This window comes from Micropterus dolomieu, linkage group LG10, assembly GCF_021292245.1.
Source record: "Micropterus dolomieu isolate WLL.071019.BEF.003 ecotype Adirondacks linkage group LG10, ASM2129224v1, whole genome shotgun sequence".
NCBI classification, from domain to species: Eukaryota; Metazoa; Chordata; class Actinopteri; order Centrarchiformes; family Centrarchidae; genus Micropterus; species Micropterus dolomieu.
Genome location: NC_060159.1, coordinates 2,957,749 through 2,984,094, shown reverse-complemented (window position 1 = coordinate 2,984,094; position 26,346 = coordinate 2,957,749). Strand labels below are relative to the sequence as shown.

The following is a 26,346-nucleotide window of genomic DNA, read 5'->3' as shown; positions in this document are numbered from 1 at the left end:
AGCAAGCACCCAAAATCCTGATGTCCTACATTGTATTGCTAACTAGCTTTTGTCGCTTTGCATGTTTTTCATGTGCACAATGTTTTCCTTTGCCATTTCCAGCCACAGCTGTTTAGTATTTTAATATACAATTAATTATATGTTGTGTGTGTAGCATGGAGGGACAAAAATTTTATTTTGTTATGCAGCCTTGTATAATGACAAATAAACTACATTGTACCTTGTAAAGTTTGATGCTAACCTGATGCGTTTGATTGCTTCTCATGTTTGAGTTTGCAGCATAATCAAAAGTAATGTATTAAGTTACATTTCTTTGAAAAAGTAATTGAAATAGTTACACTACTATTACATTTTAAATAGGGTAACTTGTAATTGGTAACCCAATACATTTTCACTTCATGTACAATACTGCAGCCATCCAGTGCTTCAAACACATTTGCTTCAACAACCTTATACAGAGGTAATATGTCAGATATGTTTGTGCTTTAAACTCCTTTTGGAGTTCGTCTGCTCCTAAATGGCCAAAAAATTAATAAACAAATAAAAATTAATTCAGCTTTAAATATTATTTAAGTGAGAATTTAAAGTATGTAGTCATGATATCTACTCCTGTTTAACAATTACCAAATCATTAAAGTGTGGATTATAAATTTAAAAAAGTAAACCCCGTATGTCTTACACAATTCTTGAACAACTAATTAAAAATAACATTCTGTATTCAACAAAAGCCTGGAGCAATCAGTTCACTACATGTTTCAGATACTGATTTTATTACCATTACTGTAATATTGCATCCAAATATAGATACGCCTATGCTTTACTTTTCTTAGGATGCCTCTCAAGAATATTTATTCATCCTGGCTGTTTGTGCAATTGCCAAGGGACCCAGATTTACTCACTGTCTGTACTGCGTCTACCTGTCCATGGACGTTTTTCATGTTTAAAAAAATATATGGATAAACTGTAAATCCAAGTATTTTTTCATGAGCTGAACTCAAAGATCTAAGACTTTCTCTTGTGGGCAAGAACACAAATCTGTCAAAATCTGTGTTAGTGAACACTTCTCCTTTGCCGAGATAATCCATCCACCTCACAGGTGTGGCATATCAAGATGCTGATCAGACAGCATGGGGATTGCACAGGTGTGTCTTAGTCTGCCTCTCACGAGGAATATAATTTCCACGACAGCCACAATAAAAGGCCACTCGAAAATGTACAGTTTCCATCAGACGATGTCTACAATGAAACATTGGGATGAACGATGTCATGTGTCATGTGTGTTTTCTCGCACAGACTTCACTCGGTAAAAAACATTGGTAGACTATTAACTTAAGTTAAAAGTCGTGGTGGATATTTTACACACGGACCAGGTAAAGCAACGGTGAACACACAGGGTGCAGATGTTGGTTTCAGTTGTTTGGTAGGCTGCGTCATTAATAAGTCGACATGCGGCTCACCTGCTGCCGTGATAACGGATCGCTGGTGGAATTATATAGAAAAAAGAGTTCTTAGTCATTAAAATCTGATTTCACAGGGTGGTATAAATGTGAAAATTTGAGATTCTTTTTTGCTGGGGGGGGGCGGAGGTTTTACAATAACGATGCCGGCTCAACGTCGTGATGTCTGTCAGCCATCGCCGATGGACGATGGCATCATCTATTAGCCCAAACCTACTGTTAATAAGTTGTTCTCTCTTTAACTAAGGATTATATTAACTTCAGGAGACCTTAGCATATGAGAGCTCATTTAGCAGAAGAGCGTAATAAATCACAGACTTTGTGCCTGTGCTCTGATCCCTGGTTAGCCGTGACATGAGGTGTAGGTCCCTCTCTTAATTATAATTTCTTCTGAGAAAGCGTTTATCTAGGAGAAAATAAGTGGAAGAATCCATCTAAAAAAAATCTGGCTTTATCTTCAGAGAAAGACACCACAGATAATAATGCATCTCTAATAAAAGACAACTGGAGCTGTGGTAGAGGTGAAATGGTTTCACATTTAAAGATCTTAAGAGGTTCACAAATTAGCAGTAGCTGAAACTACACACACACACACTGCCACTTTCTAACCTTTGTCCTCTTTGAAGCATTCATGTTGCCCTAAACACACAAAAGATTACAATGCAGGGGTTGGAGAGGAATCCATTAACATGCTCCAGATCCCACACAGCCACACATTAGAAGCCTTATTCAAGTCGAGAGAGGTCTGGAGTCATGGAGGAAACAAAGCTCAGCCCTGTTATTAATGGGCTCACTCTGTCTTGGACACATTTGCCATTTCTGTAATGTCACAGAGCTGCGAAGGAGGACGCAATAAAACACAGAGCCTGGAAGCTCCACTTATTACAATTAATAATTCATTTGACTGCATTAAAGTCAAAATCCTCAATTTCACATGACAGGTGTGAAGTGTGTGTGTGTGTGTGTGTGTGTGTGTGTGTGTGTGTCCCACCGTCACAGCAGGGGGAGACGGAATCGTATAGCCTTGTTACAGCCAATGCAGACTGAAGCAAATACACGTGCCATGAATAATAGATGGGATATGTCGATGTTGAATGAAGATGTGACAACCCGCTCCTGCAGAATCATCCTCCACAACATCAAGAAGATTTGTCTATTCCACACCCAGGAGGCGGCGCAGGTTGTGGTCCAGGCTCTTGTCATCTCGCGCCTAGACTACTGCTACTCACTCCTGTGCCGGCCTGCCTGCATGTGCTATCTGACCTCAGCAGCTCATCCAGAATGCAGCAGCTCGGCTGATCTTCAAACTACACGAGTTCTCCCACACTGCACCTCTCCTCCACACCCTGCTCTGGCTACCGGTGGCTGCTCGAATCTGATTCACGACATTTGTACCATACTTCGAATGGCTCAGGCCCATCCTACATCCAGGACATGGTCAAACCAAACACCCGAGCCTGTCCACTACTCTGCTACTGCCAATCGACTTTCCTTATTAAATGTAACGTAATGTAACAAAGCAAAATAATACAGTATGGTAATGTAGACATATTTATGTAAATCCCATTTATTAAATGTTAAAGCACTGAACTCAAATGAGTGTGAGAATGTGCAGGAGCAGGTTCAAGCTGGCTAGCTCAACTTGGTTTGCTTTTTTTCTTTATTACCATAACTTTAAAGATCCCATCCAGACATGTTTTAAGACACATTAAACTCTGCTTAGCATAATAATTTGTGTCTGATACGGGTTTCCACAAGAAAAATAAATAAATAAATAAATAGAAAATATTACTTAAAAAATCTTTAAATGATCTGTTCTCCTTTCCCCACCTCATAGGAAAATCCAGAATCTATAAATATTATTTTTTAATTTAAAATTTAACTGTTTGACGCATGTTATCTCCTACCTCACCAAAAAAGGGCTTTTCCACATCCCACTTGTTGCAAGTTGCACTCCAAAGTTGTGATATCACAACATCCTGCCAGTATGTACACATCTTTCACTAAGACTTAAGGCGAAAGCAGCCCTCTAGTGTCAAACTCTGCACAGTGAAGCTCAAACATCCAAGTTTAAATAATGGCTGTGGTTAGCACAAAGAAATCAAGGCAGATTACTAATGAAGTGCAGGTAATGAACATTATGCGTAATTAACTGTACTCTAACAGTTCACATTGTAAATTCAGTGTAATGTTTATTTCCACAGAGCAAATTCCATCAGTAAAACAAAATCAGTCATGTCATACCTTACCAGTCTGATGCTGTCAGCTTCTCTTTTGAACAGTGACACTGATTTAATGCACTAAATAATTCACAGAAACTTCTTCTTTGCCATTTTTGTGAGGGCTTTTGAGACATGACATTACATACAAAGTTTATACAGGCTATCAATCAGCCACTCATTCGCACACCCACCTATTACATCAGTGTTCATCACAGAGGCATTTTACACACTCCTCAACCAGAATGAAAATGCAAAAACTATTATATATCTTGACAAAAAAAACTGTTTATGTTTTTAAGTTTTAAAGCTTTAATGGTCCTCCACTCTGCTTGATAAACAGTGAAGAGTGCGTTTCTCTTGTCTTTTTCAAAATAAAAGCCTTCCAGGATCTGTAAGGACCCTTTGGCCCCTTGCGCCAATGGAAGACTTTTAATGTGAAACCTCTGTGCAGAAAGTTCTGTTGGTGGTAGCACAACTGCAATTGAAAAAACTGCAAAGTAGACGCGAATGTAATTAACTCCTGAATAAAACAGTATTTCTGTGTAAAGAGAAAAAGCTCAGAGCAGCAGAGTGGTGAGTTTGACATGACTGTTATATTACAGATGGAAATAGTGCTTTTTAAATGTAGATTATGCTGAATCCATCAAGTTTCAAGTGAACAGGATCAACAGCAAATTAAAACGGAAGCAGGCGAGCTTTATGTTAAGATGTGATTAGAAACAGGGGACATTAAACTAAAACCTGTCTCCAAGAGAAGCCACTTTTAAATAAAAGACCTGGTTTTCTCTGCAGCTGAGATATTAAAAGGCCTGCATCAGCAGGTTTGATGACGCAGTGATGTCACGCCAACTACACACTGGACTTGATGTCAGCGATAAGTGCTGCAAAGTAACATAAAGCACAGCTGGGATGTGACTCCAGTAGCAGGTCTGAGAAATGCAGCATCTCTAAAATATGGAATTAATCACATTTCAAAACCACCTACAATATAAATGTAGCTTTAATCTGATCTTTCAAAAAGTGTTTTAAACGTTCCAAAGTAAATCAAGTTGTTTCAAGAATGATCACATTAAAATGTGATTAAGCTCTTTTTCAGAAAAATAACTTTTTAAAGACTTACAATTGAATTGCCATTTTAAACTAAACATTTGTACGGGGCATATTTTGTGCAAACACACTGGAAGTTGTGCTGCCGGAGTCGGATGCCAGTGACATTAGTAGCCCACTATGACAGATTACTGTGAACCTGCTCCGTCTGTTTTAGAGCACATGATCCTAGAAATAGTCACCATGTGATGCAGTGCAAGGCCAGTAGTGCAAACATTTTTTTCTCTTTGGCTGTGAGAATGTGTGACTATTGGGATTACACTCTGCATAATACAATTTATGTACTAAGACATCACAGCATCTTACTGCTGTTGTTGCTCACCTGTTGTTTAGGATGAGCCTTTTCTTAACTACATGGTTTTCTGTTTTCTGTGGGAATCCGGAGCTGAAGTCAGCATGGAAGAAAATGATGTGTCCCATGCCCAGCAGGTGTTTCATTAATGCAGCAGTTACCCTTCACACAGCAAACAAACAGCTCGAGGTGAGGTTGATGTCATTTTAACATTTTAGTCTCTCCTTCAAGTCATTGTCCTGTGAGTACATCTTAAGTGGTGACCATGCCGTAATGCCAAAGCGTTGAAGTCAAGGGCTTGTGTGAAGGGTAGTGGTTTATGTATGTGTTTTGTTCCCTGTGTAGCCTACTGGCAGCAGTTTGTCAAGTATACAGGGAAGGTGACTGCAGTTACACTGGCATGTCATTTGGCTGTGATGACCCCGCTGCGTTCTTCTCATGACTTACGCATTGCTCCTGTCTTTTAATATCAACTTCAATTATGGTCCAATACCAGCAGCTTGTCTGAGTTGCCCAGCAGCGATATGCACCAATAAAAAGCCACAAAGCCTGAGGCAACAGCCCTGGATATTGCTTTTGTGTGGCTTTCATCGCTGTATTGCTGCCATTTATCTCACAACTTTGCAGGTGAATCATTTCCACAATAATAACTTGCTTTTAAAAAACAATATAAATGAATTATTTGAAAGAATAGTCTACCTGGGTGACAGTTGTGGATGTCTAATTTAGCGCTTCTGTTCGGCTTAAATTACCCTGTTAGTATATGTGTGTGTGTGTGTGTTTTGCTGATACAATATTCGGTACATGGTACAATGATTTGTTTCTAATAAAGCTTGATAGGTAAGATAAGATGGTGGACTGGCAATTAGTGGTCCTTCTCAGTGCAGAAGTTGAAGTAAAACCTATATCTATGAATGATATCTGATTAACACAACTAACCAGCCAAAACAAAGGGTAACTAGAAGAGCTCATCATGATTGGCTGATCATCTGTAGAGTATAATAGGGGAACAAAGTACTTTAAGGCAGGACATGAAACTATCTCAGTGAAAGTAAAAAACTGGGTCTTTGATAAAAATTCAAAGGCAGGTCTGTGTACATAAGAACTTTAAGTTGGACTAATCACTATTTTTATATCAACAATATGACTATGGGCACCCAGAATAAAGAGTACTAAATTGCGTGTGCATTCTAAAATATTGCACGTGCAATTGTAGTACCTGTTATGGGTGATTTACTAAGAATTATTGCGTAGATGACAACAGGTGTAAACACAATGGAGGTAGCAGTATTTAAAGGAGGGTTTTGCGTGTTTTAATGGTTTCCGGGAGTGAAACCCACTGTGTAAAAATTTGTTTCATTCAGTGCGTCCCGAGTATGTGGAAATCGTTTGTACCTGCCCGTCCTGCCTGAGATTGCACTAAGTACTTGGGACAGCACACCTGAAACACTGCTTTGGGAAACCCCAGCAGAAACAGCTACAGTTTCACTCACAGGAAATTGCATTTAGGCTTGTTTGATCACATTGCGTGTAGTAAATAAAAGTATTTCCATGTTACCCTCCCATTACTTAGGACAATATAATTGAAATGCCCCAAATTGCATTTTCATTAAGGCAAAAGTAGTAAATGAACAACAGGTGCTATCTTGCACTTTTGATGTCATTCTGCGTGCACACTGTTAGTAGATCAGCTTACGTGATAATTTGCTGGTGATGTCAAGTTTGCACATTTTTACTCACACAAACCTTTAGTAAATCAAGCCCTATGTGTAATGTCAAAGGTGTCGCTGGTGGTGACGAACTTACAGAGTATTATCACCCAGCTATGCCATTAGCTGCTGCTCTAAATAGTTTTCTAGCTTCTTTCAGATAATTGTTTCACAGACCACAATTTTATTGTTTTGGTTTTGGCAAACACCACTCTCAATGTCCAGCAGGAGCAGGGTTTAGTTTAGTGAAAAAGCTATGATTAACTGCATGCCTGTTCAGCACCAAATAGCAGACAGACAAAGTTAGAAACTAGCCGAATATGAAGCATTTAGCAATTAAACAGACAGATATTTTTTCTCAGGAGTTGATGTAGACCAAAAACAGCTAAAAGTTAATGTTGGTGGCCAGAAACATGATTCCAAATGAAGAATAATGTTGGTCTGTAACTATCAAGGATTTTTATTACAAACTGATCACAGAGCCTAAAATCTTGTTGCATGTGCTGCTGATAGCATGCTGTAACTTTGCAGAAATCTGATAATACAATAAAGCAGTTTGGATCACATTCCCTGTTGCAACAATATTATATTTATGTTTGTTATTATGCCTCTCACTAACTTCTTTTGTAGAAAAGTTGGCTATGGCTGATGTGTATTGTACTATTTAAAGCCACTGAAGTAAACTACATGGGGATGTACTAAGCCTCCATGCATTAAGACTAGGAAGAGCCAGAAGACCAGGCTAGAGAGTTGGGTAACTCTGGCCTGGTCTTCAGACTACACCTGCTGGCAAAGTAAAAGGGGGATAAGGTTTGACAAGACAAAAATTTACTTTACCTACATTCGGACAAACTCTCCTGCTCTACAACCTATAACCAGCTGGCCGTTATACATGGTTAAATACATTTAATTACTGGAGTCCTCTGTTGGGGCCGTTCTCATTGCATTGCGCTGGGAGCAGCTATTGATTTCAGGTTGTCTTCTGCCTCATTAGACCATGGCAGAGTGCTGCCCTGCAAGCTAAAAGGGAACAGCGTCAATCCATAAATAATACACAATCTCTTATATTGTTCTGGGGTGAAATATCTAGACACCTGGAGTTGTGGGAGAAGCTTTCAGCCATCTTTGATGCCCTGGGGCTGATGGAGAGCCATGAGTCGAAAGCGCGTCATTTACATTGAATCAGAGGTAATTGGTCATTCTAGAGATTACTACTTGCTCATAGCCAGTGGCCTACACAGGAGGCAGAGGCTTCAGTAAGGACAGGCTAAAGTCACAACCATGATCAAAATGATTATTCCTCTGAGGACGTGCGCTACTGATCTCCTTTCAACTCCAGTGGCTGCTGGGACAAAGATGCAAACCTCACTCACCATGTGGCCAAAGACCAATGGCCTGGCTGCTCCTGTATGCTTGATTGGTTAATTTGAAATACTAATATGGCTGAGGGGAATGTAAAGGGATAAAAGATTTTTCTATTTCTCACAAACCCATTTCTGGCAAACCCATCTCACAATTTTACCTCTGCTAATTTAATCCATATGGAATAGCTGTTCAATACTTAGTCCAATAATCCAAGTGTGACAGTGCTTTCTTTCACTCAGATTTCAACATTAATCCTCCCTGCACCTGACTGGACAAGGTACCACTTGTTTACTGTCATTGGTCTTTTCTGTCAAATTACTACCCACTAAAATCTATTTTGGATTAGATTTGAACAAAGAAATAAGACATGTTGAATCACACTTCAATTCATATTTACCATACCACCAGGGCTGCCAACTTTTCAATTTAGTTTTGAGTGAGATTCGGTATTGGTGGTCAGTTCATTTTAGGCCTTCTGTGTCATATCCCACCGCAGGGTTCGGGTCGTCACTTTTTAATCCTCAGGTATTTTATTTTAAAAGTTCAACAGCCACATGTTTGTGGCTTCACCACAAATCCTCACATGTTAAATTCAGCAGCTCTGTGCAGCTCACATTCCCAACAGAGCAAGGCTGTGCTGTGGTTTTTTCATTGTACACCATACCAGCTACGTTACCCGATCACAAACTGTCACTCACTGCGCGAGAGCAGGTTCGCTCGATTCCTGTCACAGCGCCCACCGGTGCCGCATCAGCTGGGTGGAGTGTAATCGCGCCAAGTCAACGCTATCAGTTAAAGGCTACATTAGTTTTTCCAATGCGTGAAAAAAAATTAATGTATGGCGTGAGTGTGTGTGAAAAGTGTCAATTGCGTGACTCTCACACTCAGTATGTGAGAGTTGGCAGATCTGATACCACATTTTGATAAATGCTTAATAATCATGTACATATCTGACTGCTTTCTAAACTCAAATCAAGCTTGTGCTATATAGTGTAACTATGTGGGGATAAAGTTGTGTCAAAACAAAACACAAAGCCAATTTTATCCAAATGGGACCATAATTTACAAAATGAACATCATGCTGTTTTGAAGAATGGTTCCCACCTGGGTTATGGCTACTCAGCAGACTTTTTTAGTTGCTTCAACCTTTTCATTTAACGTGAAAAGATTTCATTGATCATTTCTGACAGCAATTCTGAAACACATCATCGCCCAAAATTGTGTTTTTTGATGTCCGGTGAGCAAGGAACACGAGGATCTGCTTGGTTGGGTTTGGTTCAGCCTGGTGTCGTAGCTTAACGTTAGCTACGTTAGCTAAATAGCGTTAGCTACATAACATTAAACAGATAGCGTTATGTTAGCTACGGTTACATTTACTCATTTGGCAGACTTATATCTGAGGAACAATATACAAACATCAATAAAGCATCAATACAGTAAGAGATCTAGGTGACAATAGATACTACTAAGAGCAGCAATAAATACTACTAAAGGCTATTAGCGTGTACGGCATCAATGGGGTAAATACCAAGGGAAAGAAGTAAAAGTTCATGAATAGTGCAATCAATACAAGAGAACTGTAAGGAGATAGAAGAAAATGAGCACAGGAAGTGCATGTTAGAGGTTAGGGGATGGAGGTGTTAAAAGAGTACATGTTCTCAGAAGAGATGAGTTTTCAAAAGCTTTTTACAGTTAGAGAGAGACGCCCCTGTTCTGATGGCATGTGGTAGCTTGTTCCACCATCATGGGCCTGATTTTTCTTATGTTGGCACAAAGTGGCACAACCAAGAGACAGCTGTAACATGGTCTGAACAGGACAGTTGGTCATCAATCATCCCAAGTTTCTCACCACCCTGGTTCGAGTGATAGTTGAGGAGCCAATTTGTACTTTGATGTTATGGTGGATAGACTGCTTGGCTGGAATGACCAAGAGTTCAACCTTGGAGAGGTTTAGGTGTAGGTGGTATCATCTGCATAGCGGAGGTATGGGGGCCCTAGCGCTGAGCCGTGGGGCACCCCTGTGGCGAGGCAGTGAGAGGAGGACAATTTTCCTTGCCACGACACATTGTAGGAATACCCAGAGAGGTAGTATTCAAAACACAGGAGTGCTTTGCTTGTAATGCCCATTACCGAGAGTGGGGACAGCAGGATCCTGTGATTGACCATATCAAAGGCAGCTAGGTGAATAGGATGATAGATAGAGAATGATAGGTGAAGCAGGATAAGAACAGAGGACTGGGCTGCAGCTTTAGCTGACCTTAGGGCTGGATTGGCCACTCTTAAAACCAGACTGATATGGATCTAGGAGGTTATTCTGTGAGAGGAATTATGAAATGTGCGAGACACAGTATTAGCTATGTTAGCTAGCTAGCTAACTATGTTAAAGACGTTAAGAGCCACCCCGAAGCCACTTACCCTTACCCTAACCATCACAGGGGTGTGTGCCTAAACTAATGACTGTATGCATGTCAACTGGTTAACTCTACAGCCAGCCTTTGTGTTGCTGTGGTCTATGGGGACTAAACTATCTAACTGATAGAACCTTTGTGTCTTTGAAAATTAAAAAAAAGTTCTGTGCAGAGCTGCTTGAGTATGACTGAACAAAATCCAGTGATCTTAAAAGGAAATGAGGAAAATTGATGGATAGGCTTCCATTGCCTGTACTTTTTGATGGATGACAGCAGAAGGAGGGGTTGTGGGTGATTTCTATGGCAGATCTAAAAATGTAAATTCTAACCCTTTCAGAAGCAGGCGAAATTTGTGCTGACAGGTGATAATTTAAACACAGTGGAACAGCTGGTTTCAGAGCTGCGCCTTACATTTGAGTAGATGTGTGCCTGTGTGTGTACATGTGCAATATCTGGAACCTACGGTATATGTGAACACTTGTATGATGAAGCATGTTATATTTCCTTTCAATCAGTTACATCCGCTCACAACGTTTGACTTCATATGCATATGCGGGCAAGTCAGCCTCAGAAGCCAGGAGCCAGTTATGGTTTTTCAGAGAGCTCTCCGGCTGTCCCCAGCAGGCTGCACACACACATCTCCACAGATATTTTTCTTCTCTCTCCTTTACATTCAAGTGTCTCACTTCTTCTATAAACCTGCAAAACCTTCTCTGACTTCAAACCAAGAAAGGTTTTTGCAGTACAGAAAACTAAACTTGACATAAATTAATCATAGAAGATGTTGTTAAATTTACATTAATTAATGATGCTGGTGATTTCTAATTGTAACGTTTATTGTTTTCAAGAGTTGCTCGTAGTGCATGTAAAAGTGTTTTTGAGATAGCTGACGAGTGATGGTTTCCCATTTGTGTTATGTGCTGGTGTTTAAGAGACCTACCTATACTATAATTTTGGCTCGAGTTGGTGGTCGACATAAACTAATGTCCCAATCGACTGGTTGGGCGCCCCGGGTCTAGACTTGCTAGCTTCAACTTTCTTAAAGTAAAGCAAAATTTATCCTTCGAAATGTTGAAGGTCATAATGGAATAGATGTCTTAAATAACTGCTGGTATAGGCTTGTTGGACAAGAGACATACAGGGCTACAGGGCTCTCAAGCCTCATGCATTCACTGAGACACACGCATTTCAGCCAGTTCACACTCTCACACGCCACACCTTGTATTTCTCACGCTGAGAAGTTAGTTATCAGATAACATCCTCGAAGTTGTCCCGCTATATACAATTAATGGACGAGAATTTTTCTGCCGAGTTCATAGCGTTCACTGTACTAAAATGCCAGAGTCGTTAAGCCAATCAGAAATTAAAATGTGTTGTTTCCAGGTAAATTCTGTGATCCCGTTGCAAGCACGTTGGATGCGCGTGCACACACGGAGTGAAAGTTGGAAGCGCTAGACCCGATGGATGCGATAACTTTAGGTGCCAAATCTTTTTTTTCCCTCGGATGAAATGCCTGTGATCAAAGATAGTGAGAGCAGCTGATGTTAGGGAGTAGCCTGTAGCCAAATTCGTGCTAAAAGATTACTGATGCAATCAAAAACTCTCTTGCAACCAGAAGCTTTGGATTTTTTAGCCAGTGCTGAACAAAGTAACTTCGGCCTATTCAGATCTATTTTTCTTAAAAAAAATTTTAAAAAACATACTAATAGGCCTACCTAACTGTAAAATACTCTGCAATACTGCAAGTACTGCATTGAAAAAGTTAAGTAAAAGTAAGCTGTGTAAGTAGGCTATAAGCAGGAGGTAGCATGTTAAAAATAAAGGTAGCCTACTCAAAGCAGAAAGAAAAATGTCCCCTATGACTACTATTTCTACTATTATATATTATATCATTAGATTATTATTCCTCATGCATTAATGTAGTTGGTTGAGGTTGAACTATTTTGTATCAGACTGCAATTAATGATTAGGCCTACTTTTATTATGTATTAATCAGCTGATCATTTTTCCATTAATCGATTGAAATAAATACTGAAAATAGTGAAAAATGTTGTCACAATTACCCATGCTTGTTTTGTCAGTCCAAACCTCAAAATGATTAAAACGACATTAAAATAATCAAAAGTAACATGAAATGTTTTTACATGAAAAATGACTAATACCAAAACAGCTGCCAATTCAATTTCTGTCAATTAGCCTAACTGATGTAGTTCTACTAGCTGGACTTTTGTTTTAATTTAATTTATATCAAAACATCCTATTTTTTTTTACGCTCTAAAAGCCTATAGCTAGTAATTGAAGCTGTCAGATAAATGTAGTGAAGTAAAAAGTACAATATTTCCTGAGATGTGGTGAAGTAGTAGAAAGCGGCATGAAAAGAAAATACTCAAGTATAGTACAAATACCTCTGTGTACTTAAGTGCAGTACTACTTTATTACTGTCCACCACTGGGCTTAGCTTTGGTCACCTGAAACTAAGGAAAGGACTAGAGAGTGTTCCTATATTTTGGCTCTGGACAGAAAGCTCATCCATCATGACGGTGTAAATGGCTGGCCTTGAGCCACAGGGCTTTAAGGGGGAGCCCCCTACCCCGTTATCAAGGCATTAAAATGTGCAACAAACACTTACAACAATAGATATATATATATAAATAGTAACTGATAACCATGTAACTGATATCTCAGTTACATGGCTTATATTATTCTCATGCACATAAATGAAGTTGTATCAGTGAAATGGCCCATTAAGATCTACCGTGTGATCTACAGTACAATAAATCCATGTGTGATTTATGAATACAATTTTTCAAGAACTAATGCACACACCATCACAAATATCATCAATAATGAGTAGTCAGCTGAGAGAAGCTGAGAGGTGACTAATGTAGAATCAGCTAAAAAGGCTCAACCACACAAAATCTTTCAATATTACAGGGTCAACAAAGTTTTAATAGGAGAGTTAGGCATCGCCCTCCATTTGATATATGGTTTTTGGTGTATATTTGTGTTGTTTACACATGCCAGCAGTCTTAATTTGGTGATATTTCAGAGCGGAATTGTCACTTCATTTCAGAATAAGCCTATAAACCAGGGAAGGTGCTGACACATGAGAAGAGATATGAGAGGTAGGATTAATCATGTGCCACAGAACGTGTATAAAGAGCGACGTAGCTTAGCAAAGCTGGAAGGAAAGAGGCAGAGAGAGGGAGGGAGAGAGCAGCGACACAGGCACAATGATGGATGAGTATGGTGTGGATTTACTGCTCTCCCTATGGCGTTCAACTCCACCACCATCCAGCTGAGGTTGGTACTAAACTAACAGCACACGCCAGGTGAGGCAGTATCAGGTCTCATCAGCCATCTTAGCAGGACAGGTAAACAGGGCAAAGTCAAAAGCCAGGGTCAGGGTCACCTACTGTGTACCAGCCAGAAACCACACTAGACCAATATATTAGTCTAGAGTTTTCCACCTTCAGTATGATTTCTGGGACTGCTCCTGAATATTCAAATACATATATTCATTCATTGATTCATACAAATATTCATTATTTCCCAGTTGGTTTATTTGTCCTGGGAAGCTGAGGAAAACAAATCTACAGGAAAGCTTGGCAGTTCACTCAGGCACGGACCCTTTTTGCCAACATAGATGAAAAACTGTAAAAGTGGTAAATGTAAATGCTCCATATTTGTTCTTTTACTCATTCATACACTGGCGGAATAGCCGCCAGGGGCAATTCGGGGTTCAGTATCTTGCCCAAGGACACTTCGACACGCAACCAGGGGGAGCCAGGGATTGAACCGCCTACCTTCCGATTAACGGCCAACCCACTCTACCTCCTGAGCCACAGCCGCCCCAACAGGATGGTCAGGATAATGGAAAGTTTCATGAGCAAACTTCATCACAGTGATGAATATTGGCTGGCTAATATGGCTGAAAGCACCAGAATAAGCAAGTAAGTGGACCTTGAATGGCGATTGTTTTGTGTGATTTTCCCAAGGTCAAGATGAACTGTTACGCTCAAATTTTAAATTAAAATGCGGGAAATGGTGCTGAAAATGTTCACAGTAATGGAGAGTTTAAACATCTGAATATCTAAACAAACTTAATTTGCTGATGAAGACTGTGATATGGTTGAAAGCTCTAATACAAGAGACTATATGGTATTTGAATGGAATGGATTTATTTAAAGCCCCCCTCCAGTGTATTTTGACATTTCTATGATATTTAATATTATTCTGAGTCATTTCCTTACAATGTTGATTACCCACATAGTTCGCCAAATATTTTTTGACAAATAGCTTAAAATTTTGTGCTCAAAGTTGCAAAAGTTGCTTAGTTGTTAAAATGGGGTTGTGACATATGACTATAGTAATTCCATAAGTCATACGTCAGCCTCCAAGCTGGCGCAGGCGCACTGTCACGCCTCGTTAAGTCAGAGCATCAAACCGATAAACATCGTTGTGAGCTAGCTAAAAAATTTATCATGTCATTTACTTAGAACTTACAGTAGGTATGTCTCTGTGTCTGATTGTTGGTTTGTCTTTCTAGTTTAGTTAGCTAAGTTAACTAATTTGTTGTTAGCCAGGTGTAGTTAGCTAGCATAGTTTTGGCAGAAAGTTAACTAACAGAGGGTCTATATTTTATTTTTTAGTTTCCTCCTCTTGGTTTAGTGTGGTGTTCACTTTCATTAAGGCATCTGTGCGTGCGGTGTTGGAGGACAGATGACAGAAGACGCGTCGCACGTTCACCTGCCACCGTCTTATCTACAGTCTGCAACATGCATTTTACTGACAGCCGTTTTACCAATGCATCGGCGGAGGCAACGGTATCAGAAGTCTTTACATACAGTTCAACAGAGTAATAGACCTCCCCACCCCCGCGGTAAAGTAACCGCACCATAAAACGTAGTGGGAGATATCGTGTGCAGGACCATCGACTGTATGATTGATAACAGCTGATACGCGCACATTAGTTTCTATCATGGGTAAGTAATAGCTACTCCTGCCAGACAGTAAAGTGTACTAAACTTTACAGTGTAGTGATGTTAACACAGCATACCTTTAGTGAACACTCCAACCGGTCAGTTTTTGGTTGTCATGGTAATGTATGACGTCCGTCTATTAACCACACCCCCATTCTCTGTTTGAGAAAGAAGGTTAACCAAAAACGGCAGTTAAAACTGGCTGCAGAGGGGCTTTAACCTCTTAAACACAGACACTTATTTCCAGGAAAAAAAACTAAAATAACATACCCAAAATAAATCAGTAATAATTCCTGAACCATTTGGCCTAGATACATAATATGAATCAACTATGAACCTATTTATTTTTCTACTTAAGAGTAAATGCAATAAAGGAAAATCTGATATTTTCATCCTCTCCTGGTATATAATCTATATTTTAATAGCAATATCACCATTAAAACCATCATCCAACTCATTATAATGAAACTGAATATCTTCTAATACACCTGGAATACAACTGAAACTGTAAATTTGATGAAAAGAAACAATAACAACAGTTATTACCAGTGATGTAGTCTACGTGATACGGAGGTGTACGCCGTATACCCACTAGGAATGTTCAAAGATTTCTGTATACCCACTTAAAATAGCGATATAATACATAACAACATCATTTTGTGACAGAACTTTCACATGTTTATTCATAAATTCACACCGTTTGTGTTGCGAAGCTCTGAAGTGACGTTTGCGGTGTCCGTGGCCTGTGACCAGGATCTGACGTCAGTTACCAAATAACAACACAGCTGCGTGGCGGTCACTCGGCGCACGTTTGAAATGAACTAATGTGAATCACTGAAGGAGATGTGAAATGCGAGCAAACTCAAACTACACTCTTTCAGTGTTTTGGTAAGCCTGCTGCCGCTCCGGGTGACACTGCAGTTGCAGCAGATGACACGAACATTAAAGTTACTGAGACACAGAAAACGAGCCAGATGAGGCTGATGCTGTCGTAATGTTAACTGCTGAGTGAAAATAATATATAGCCCTATGTTATCATTAAGGCTATCATTAACAGAACTGTAACAGCATTGTTGGTCTATTGAATTGAATCTAGAACTAGTAACCTAATGTTAATGTGGTAGATCAATGAATGCGGGACACTGTGTGTGTGTGTGTGTGTGTGCGTGTGCGTGTACAGTAGTAGCAGTTCCTGGATGCTTGCTCATGCATTTAAGCTGATACAGTAAATAACGTTTGACAATGGTTTTTGGAAGATAAGTGAGCTTGAGAGGATGTGGCACCTTTTGGTGTCCTCAGTGCTAATATTCTGTAATGAATGAGTTTTGGTGATAGAACTGCACATAAGCCTATGTTCTGTGAAATGTGCATTGAAAGTTTCCAGATGATAAATCCAGATTTATATAACATCCAAGGCTAAATGTAGCTCTTAACTGGCTGAGTTAGATGGTGATTAACACTAAACATTAGACATTTCCATCATAAATTGGTGCAGAACATGTCCAGAATGCAGGAAATTAAATGTTTAATGCTCAAAATCTTCTGAGGGAGGACCCCAGACCCTCCAATTGTGTACTCATCAATGAATATTTCTTTAAATACTAAAATTTCTTCTAGTCTTGATCTCATGACCCCAATATTCTGGAATGTCACATCTCATATGCTAAGTGTTTTGTCACAACTCTAATCTGAGCCCTAAAATGTCTCCACCACATTTGAACACAAAGTGACGCCCTTGCCCTCCTGTAACTGTCACTGGCTGTTAAAGTCTTTGCGTTGCTGATAACACACAGCCTAAGCAGTCCTTCAGAATGCTCTCTATTACATGTACATGCATACTGTATGTATTAGTGAGCGTAGTGGCGCTTACGGGACGTCACGCTGGGATGGGGGAGTATGTGACTGGGAGGGAAAAATCACAGTACACTCACTAGAAAAAACTAGATTACACCACTGGTTATTACACAATTTTTCTAAAATATACCAGGCGAATGTCCATATTTTGACCATATTCACAGTTTAAATGTTCAGTTTTATTTTGAGTTTTCTTCAAAACACTATTTCTCTCCATACAACCACGTTCCAAATAACATAAAGCTTCCAAAACATTGAAGTATTGATGAAAACAGTGAATATTGATCAAGATTTCTGTGACCAAAAGCACTCCCATGCTTTACAGGCCCACAACTTGAGAGCAGAACATTCTACAGGGCTCTTTCTCTTCGTATTGAAGAGACGAATTATATGGTATATTGGATATCTGTGTAGCTCCTGCGAGTTGGCCAGTAGAGGCTGAAAAAGACAGTCTGTTCCAAAGCAGCACTTCTTCTCTCCTTCATTTTGAGAGAGAAACAAAACCTAAGAGCTCAGGGGGATTGCACAATACACTCAGAAAACAGCTGTTTTTGGACTGAAAACAGCAAAAATGGCAAATGGCAAAAGTAAATCAGCGGCAGCTGACAGCTTATTAACTACTGTAAGTCAACACCAACTGCAGACTCTTAAACCCAGTGTAACGTTAAATTAAGCATAGCATTAGTTCAGGCAGGCAACGCTCATTCCAGCATATCAGTGATAGCAGCCATCTTCAGCAGCACATCAGCTGACAGCTCAGCTGATTCCTCTCTTAGCATTCATTGGCAAATTCCAGACAAGGCACCTATTTAAGCTGCTGTAGCCTATCAGCCTGTCCTCGCTGCTTCCTATGCAAAAGCTCATAACCCACTGCCACCCCTGCTCCACCTTTCAGGATGTGTCTGATACGGATGCTCAATAATCATCGATCCGATAAGTATTGGCCAATCGGGCATATCTCATTATCGGAAGCATACTGGGGAACTAATTTGGCCGAATAGAACCAAACATGCTAACATGCACCACCGCACTGTTGCGCTGCGGGCGTCATGTCGCTGTGCGCGGATGGAGCCACACAGATGCAGTTTAGGCAGCTAGCTCCTGTCCCCCTTCCCTCTGCCTCTGCGTGATTCACTGCAGATAACAATGTGCAGATTGAAGCTACTTGGCAATCTAAGCTTAACAGTTAGACTACAGACAGCTTTCATTTAGCTCGTTGTACATCTTTGTCAAGCTAGCATTAGCGCAGTGTGGTTTTAATAACGTAGAGGATGAGATGTTGGTTGGAGACGTGGTCAGAGCGGATCAATTAACCCCGTCTACATGTTATACTCATTTTATGGATATATCGACAAAGTTGTCTTTTACTCTTGATGTTTTGTTGCACATGGTGCAGTGGCTTGGGGTTACCTTCACGACCTATCTCTGCACTTGCCACTGCGGGCTCACACGCACAGAGCAGCAGAGGCTGCATCCTGATAATAAATAGTACGGTCTTCAGTGGCTTTCCACGTTTGGAGATGCCAGAATAGAGCCGTACCGCCAAATATAACTCCGCAATATCAGCTGTTGACAAAAGTTCCTGACTGAACTAAATAAAACTGTAACGTTACATGATCAACAACAACTCTGTAACTTGTTTTTCACAGAGCACAACGATGTAATGTGCAATACAATCAATGACAGCTTATAAACAACTGTAAGTCACCACATTCCCCAGACTCTCAAACCAGTGTAGCGTTATAACTAAATAAAACTGTAACATCACATGATCAACAATAACCTGCAGCCACCGTTAATAATTAACGTGATGGCAGCCAGCCAATGTAAATGATTACGTTACCACCACAAGTTTGACTAGTAAATAAACACTCATTCATCTTTTCATAACACAGTTGGAGTTAACCTCCGGTAGGTCATAGCTAAAGTAAGAAGCAAGCTAACGTTAGATGGCCAAAAACCTTTACTAACCTCAGGTTACCAACCTATTTTGCATTCAGCACTTGTTTATTTGGGTCTTGTTGTATGAAGTTTTAAAGCCAAAGTTTATGATGAATGGCACAGGAGCTGCTGGTGTTTGTTGGCCTCTCTCACGTGTGGCCGCACGCAGCTGATAGCTACTACGTGTAGGTAGGTTATAGGTAACGGAGGGAGGGGAATAACAGTGAGCTCACCAGATGTTTCCTAAAAATAAATGTTCACGAGTCCCGCACCTCAAGTCCGAATCAAGTCTGAAGTCTTTTGAGGACGAGTCTCAAGTCGAGTCTCAAGTCACTGTTTGTGCTACTTAAGTTGGACTCGAGTCCGAGTACCCATCTCTGTTTGGTGTGGATAAAAATGGTTGGTTTGAGATGCTAGCTGAGCCTCCTAGCTTCACGGAGGTATGTGGCATGCATAGGGTGACAAACTACTAGGATTGTCCATGGATTTCCCATTGGCATTTTGAGGCGAAAATCGATCTACCTACCTGATACTGGGCAGGTCCGTGCTGCACTGAAATTGATCATTCTAATAACATTGTACTTACAATGGGCAAGAAAGTCAGATGATCAGAAAGGTTCAAACTTATTCAGATGAGAAAACAAAGGCAAAAATTATTACCCAAACTGTCCAGTGTAAACATTCCAACAATTTACAGACCCCCTTCCTGCTTCCAATTTAACCTTGGTGTTAATTGTACTTGCTGTAATTGTGTGGACATAGTTTTCCTGTGCAATAAGGGATTATTACCGGGGTAAACCAGGGCTGCTAACTTTTATTTGACCTTCAAATAAAGTGGTTTAGATAATCTGACCAAATGTTGGCTTGTTCACAACTTGCATGAATAAATGTGTTGCATGTCTCATCTGACTTGCTTCTCGTGACGTTAACTTGTTCTGAGATATCAGCTATTACTTTGTTAACTTCACAGTATTCTTGACCAGTAGAAATGCTGAGTTAGCCTATGAAAATATGATCCATGTTGTAATTATAATCAATCTATAATTATCCTTTAAGACCAGACAAGAGTTCCAAAAATATAATTGTGGTGTATTTATATCCTGTCAGAATTTCCACTGGTGTTTATCAGGGGCACTAATTTTACACTTTAAGTTGAATGCACTTGCCATAAGGTGTACAACTCTGCCTGCGCATGCAGTTATATAATGCCTTCTGTGGCTCTGGAGGACCTTTCTGTAGTCTGTGTTAGAAAGTGCAATATTAAATCACTGGATTGCACCTTTAAATGTGCCACCTGCATATATTAGTATTTTGACATAAATAGTAAATAAACAATCAGAGAAACAGTACATTGCCTGATTAAACACTGCACTGATTAATTATGTGTGACCTCTGCAGTTAAATTATTGGTGTAACATTAGGATATATATTGTTTGTTTTTTAAAATCTTGCTCAATTGTTCAGTTGTTTAGTATAAAAAATGCCCATCACAATTTTCCACAGCACAGAGTGATGTCATCAAATTGCATGCTCTGACCCAAACAACCGAAATATGGTCAGTTTACAATGAACTGAATCAGAGAAAAAAAGTACATCCTCTGACTTAAATATGAACTATTTTAAAATGTTTTATAATCCTCCACTTTTATCCTGAAAGGCTGAAGTGGTGTAATGTATCTAGACTTCTTCCCTGATGTCGAGCTACATATACAGAATATGTCATGAAACTTAAAGGGGACCAATTGTGCTAATTTCCAGCTCTGTATAGTTATCCTAGAACCCCACTAGAGTAGCTGTGTATGATTCACAGTTCAAATAATTCTACTAGCCCTTTATGCAGCCTCTGAGTACATCCTCGGTCTGAAACATGCCATTTTAGCTCCTGTCTCTTTAAGGCCCCCCTCCCTTAAAGCCAACTCTCTTCTGATTGGCCAACTTCCAGGAAGCCTACCAATCCCCCAATCTGGGGCCCAATCTCAATGTCCACACTCACAGACTCAGACTTTGAGGCGTGTTTGCAGTGAGTCCGTGAGGGCTTAGGGCTGTCCCAATGTCAAATCATTAGCCCGTCTCTCACAGACATTTTGAGCCCTTTATGCACCCTTTTCGTAATTTCTGCAGACTTTGCCTGAGGGAACTGCCCACAGTTCAAAGCGTTGTTATGTGAAACACGGGGGGTAACCAGGGGAAGCCCGGAAGTTGTAAGGCAGGAGCCTGCAAGACGTATAAATCGGTCGCTTAAGTGCCTTGGCCGAGAAGAACATGTTTCAGCGTCGTCAAGGTAACGTGATAAGTGTCAATTAATGGTGCGTTCAATTTATTTCAGAAGTCGGAGCTGGGAATGATGTCACGCCCGAGTTGACCGCATTCCAGTTAACTAGTCGAAAATACTCGCTCAGTCATTGTTTACATCTAGCTAACTAAAATGTATTATGCACATATATTATACACCACAGCGGTATTTCCCCATACTAAACATAGTATCTACATTGTGGACACAGTGGACAGTACATTGTGTACAAAGATTTATATGAGACACAAATACACAGAAGTGCTAATAAACAGTATAAACTACAGCTTTCACTAACTGTTGCTACACGGAGCAACCATCTTGGATCTCAAAGTCGGGGTTAGAGCGCTTCTCCTGACTTTCCAAGTAAATCTGAAAATCTGACTTAAGGGGGGCCATAAGTCTGTGGGGGGATCAGGGTTTAGGGTGGAGCTTGGGAATGGGCCCCAGTGTTGTGAGCAAGCCCCTGGGAAGCGCGCCAAACTGTGAAATGACAACTTCTGGGTCAGGCACGTGATGCACACTGGCCCCAAAAGACTTTTCCCCATAGACATGGTGAAAGACAAACGATGATAATTATCTATGAGAGTCTCAACTCCTGCAAAATGACTTGTTTCTCTATCAGAATGTGATCCATTCGGCCCAATAACATTTCTAGAAGAGCTGCATGTTATTTTATCCAGAGAAGTCTCACATGGCCAGACCCATCTCCACACAGAGCACAGCAGGAGTGAGGGGTGTGGTACTGTGTGAATCAGAAATGTCAATACATACCCTCTATTCCTCATGACTGCCAAAGGTGGTGATTTGCACCTCGATACTTCTTTATGCACACATGCAGATCCAGTATCTGTAATACAGAGAGTAATATTCAGACCAAATCAAATCAAATTTATAGATGTATTCTACAAAAAGGAGAACTTTGGTGAACAGTACATAGAGCACAAACCTATATGAAAAATGTCTTGCCTCCACCCATTTTGAATTAAAATCACACCATGGAAATGTGACCCACTGACTGATTCTCAGCTCCCAGGATGTGGAAAGACTCATCCAGTTTCTAGTTTGCATGACAAACGGGACGCAGTCTAATTTAAAATATACCCACAGATAAGAGTAAAACTCAACTCATTGGTGTAACATTTTTCGTCAGTTCATTAAAACCAACCACTGATTGTGTGGACGTCTGGAAAAATTAGTTTTATATTTGAAAACTGGTCATGTAAACAGCTGACCACCACCCCCAAAATTTGCATTAACTAGTCACAATGCCATTTACTTCTTTGTCTACATAGATCAGGGACTTGTTTTCATACAACCCATCAAGTTGTGACCACTGCTGTGGTTTGCTGTGTCATGTAGAAACAGTGTCTCCATTAGATAGCGTGTAATCCAGGGGTGGTAGCTGTGACAGCCTTCTTGGGTACCCCTTGGGTATTTTTGCTGAGATGTTTATGTGTATCTTCAGCTTACAAAAAAGGGCATCTTGTCCTACATCTACTGGAAGAAATTGCACTGCTACAGTTTGCAGGCTAGTTAGCTAATCAGCTGCAGCACATTGAACAGCTTAAAAACATGCTTGCAAATATAATTTTGGACAGTTTAGATGCTGGTGTGGTCCTTACTCTTCAATACCACTGCTAACTACACGCTTATAACATGTACATAGACTCATAGACCAACCAGAGGCTAAGAGAAAAAGAACCATCTGTGATGTCCTTTTAATATTAAAAACTATTTACAATAAATAAAAAATACTAATATTATTATTGCAATTATTGACTTGAAAAAGTAAATCACTCATTGTGATTCAGTTGGAATTTGAAATTTGAAATTTAAAACAAATTTAAAGGCTGGAATATTCAGTGTTGATTGGGCTCAAATAGGCATAGTGCTTGTGCATTAGAAAAAGAAGTAATAAGTCTGTAACAATATATGCCTTTCAGGTCCACTTACTAAGGACATGGACAAGTATTCTGCCTCTAAGGGGAAAAAATTAAATTACTGACAATACATAATCTGCAGGCCACTTCTTTCTGATTTTCTGCTTCAAATCAGACTGTAAGTCATCCCATGCAGTGCAGCAATATGCATTTTGAAGTTACAGCACATAGCAATCGACAAGAATTATACTGTCCTTCATGCCATTTCCCATGGCTTCAAGAGGGGGCCAGGAGGTAGAGCTGGAGATTGTGGCCAGGCTAATCCAGGAGGTAAGGGGCTATAGGGTCAAATCCACCTGCTGGGGTGCCCATGAGGACTGTGGAGCACTTTAATCATGAAAAAGAGTGACTGCATTGTGAGGGAATCCAGTAAATCACACATGATAGGGTCATATATAAGTCAGTGGACCTGTGCTGCTCCATGGTAACACTTGCTGCAGTCTGGCCTTTACCGCTCCTGTAGGACAACAGACTCTGTCAATCGTGACCATGCTTATTGCGGTGAGGGGAATGTGTTTGCCAAGCCTTGCGGAGCAAATAATAATTTAATTTATGCAAATATGACAAGTGTCGATGCAATTTAATTATTAAAATGAGAAATTGTTCTGCTGGTGAATCAACGACATCTTACATCTCCTCTCTAATTATTAACAGCAGCACTGTACTTGGATGAAACAGAACAGAAGTGGGAGAGAGCAGGATTCCTTGTGTCTGGCATACAATACGAGTCAAAAAGAGATAACACATTTTCCCACTCCGATGCAGTGTGGATTTCTGGGTCTCTGTTTCTTTCGCCCTGCCTGTCTGTCTCTGTTTTTCACACCCACTGTCAGTCTCTCTCCATCTTTAAGCTGCAACCTTTTACAACTTGAGTCTTATTTTACTAGTTTGGGACATCATTTCTATTATAACCCCGGGAACGTAGTAACATTGCTAAGACAAATTGTTAACAAACCAAGAAACTCATTTTGAAGAGAAAACAAATTTGAATGGTAAAATTATTACCTAAACTGTCTGATGCAAACTTCTATAACAGTTTACAGACCTAATTTCTGGTAAGCTGACTTTTGGTTTGGTTTTCTTCAAAATTTGGTGGTAAAGATAATCCGGCTACTGGCAACTGTTAGCTTGTTTGCAGCCTGCCTGATTGTCTCATTGTCCAAAGTAGTTCAACGATAAAAATGAATGTTGCCTAAAGCAAAGTTATTTTTGCCAAAACCATGATTCTTGTCTGGCCCTAACCAAGTAGCATAATGATGAAAGAATATCTGTGCACAACAGCCAACTTTAAATCTTTGTCTCAGCAGACAGGACAACTGAGACAGGATCTGGGGTCAGCAGGACGTGGTTATAGAGAAGGTTAGATTTCTTAATGAGGTTTAGGAAACAACGTTTCGACTTTATTACACCAGAGCCACTGTTAATGTTATAAGTAAAGCCTGTGATTTGTGCTTGCTGTGAAAAAGGGTTGCCAGATCCTAATACTAAAAATTTTAAGCTGAGCTGAAGCGATTCAGACAGAGGGTGTATAGAGGCCACAATGTACAAAAGAATGTTTTTGTAAAGCATGTAAACCTATTCTAGTATCCACCCCAAAAATTTAATAATATGGCCTTTTTAAACTTGCACAATAATAGGCCCACATGCTGCACAAGTAAAGCTATCTGTCCATCAGGAAACTCTATAAATCCCAGTGTTGAAGGCAGAGCAGCCAGTGGACTGAAAATATGATCCAGTTTCACCAAAATCATTGAATAAAGTTGGAAAGTTGTGTTTTGTACAGTAATCAGTAAGGCCCGGCACCCAGAAACACTGATTTCTCTGGTGTTTTTTTTCCAAACTAATTCTTGTCTCATTTGTGGTCTGAAGAACAGTAAATTCATCAAATTCAGGTTCAGAACTACAACACATTCTAATGCCAGGTGTGAACTGACGTACTTAGAGATATCCACTTGTGATCGTGTCACAAGACACCAGCCTGTCAGACAGGACTTCTTGTCCCAAATCTCAGTAATTCTTTGGTAAGTACATTACAAAAATAAGACCCAATTTGTAATTAAAAAAAGGCAATTGACTTCTTTCCAGTGGACGAGTTTGTCTTTTCTGCTTATTTTCTGATGTGTTGCGTTCAGCGTCACCACCACACAGGAAAACAGGGTTAGTAAACAGCAGAAAGCAGGATGGAGGCTGAAGCCAGATGTTAGTGGGTGTGTGAAAGGTGCTTGAGTGTCTTGTTGTGTTGATTATAATCTATCTCCTATGGCTGAATTTTTGTATCACTGACACCAAAGCACCACGAAGGAGGTAGTGGGGCTGGGAGGAAGCGGGATAGAGAGTAAGAAGGGAGAGAGAGAAGAATAGTTTGATCACTGCATTAAGGATGAATGCTCAATAAGCTGAGAGACGACTCCTCCTTTCCCACTAATGCTTGTGAAACAACATGCATACTTTTACCGTATAAAAATAAAAATCCATTCTGGCTATTACTATAAGTAGCATTAGCGAGATTAATATGACAAACACATTTCCCAGCTGCACAATGGCACTTCATCTAGAAGAGTTGTTTAATGGAAGCTTTTGTTGGATGTGCTGATAAGGACTGTGTATCATAAAACAATTCCTCCCTCTGGTAAAAATATAAAAGTTTTATCAGATGTAATCATATTAAGTATCCTGAGAATGCAGTTCACACAACTACCTATTGTTCCACACTTAAAGACCTGAACTTTCTAGATGAATTGCTACCCCAGTTTTAGCTGGTTAGTGAAGCGTTTGT

The 26,346-nt window shown here is 40.0% G+C and overlaps 1 protein-coding gene across 1 annotated transcript in view; it reads right to left on the bottom strand.

Annotated features, from left to right (window-relative positions):
• The window catches only part of LOC123977765 (heparan sulfate glucosamine 3-O-sulfotransferase 5), a 48,624-nt gene extending 26,163 nt beyond the window's left edge, over nucleotides 1-22,461 (bottom strand). The window contains exon 1 of the mRNA XM_046060722.1: nucleotides 22,402-22,461. The gene's annotated coding sequence lies outside the window, so the exon portion shown is untranslated. The remainder of the gene's footprint in view (nucleotides 1-22,401) is intronic.
• Between the last annotated feature and the right edge of the window lie 3,885 nt (nucleotides 22,462-26,346).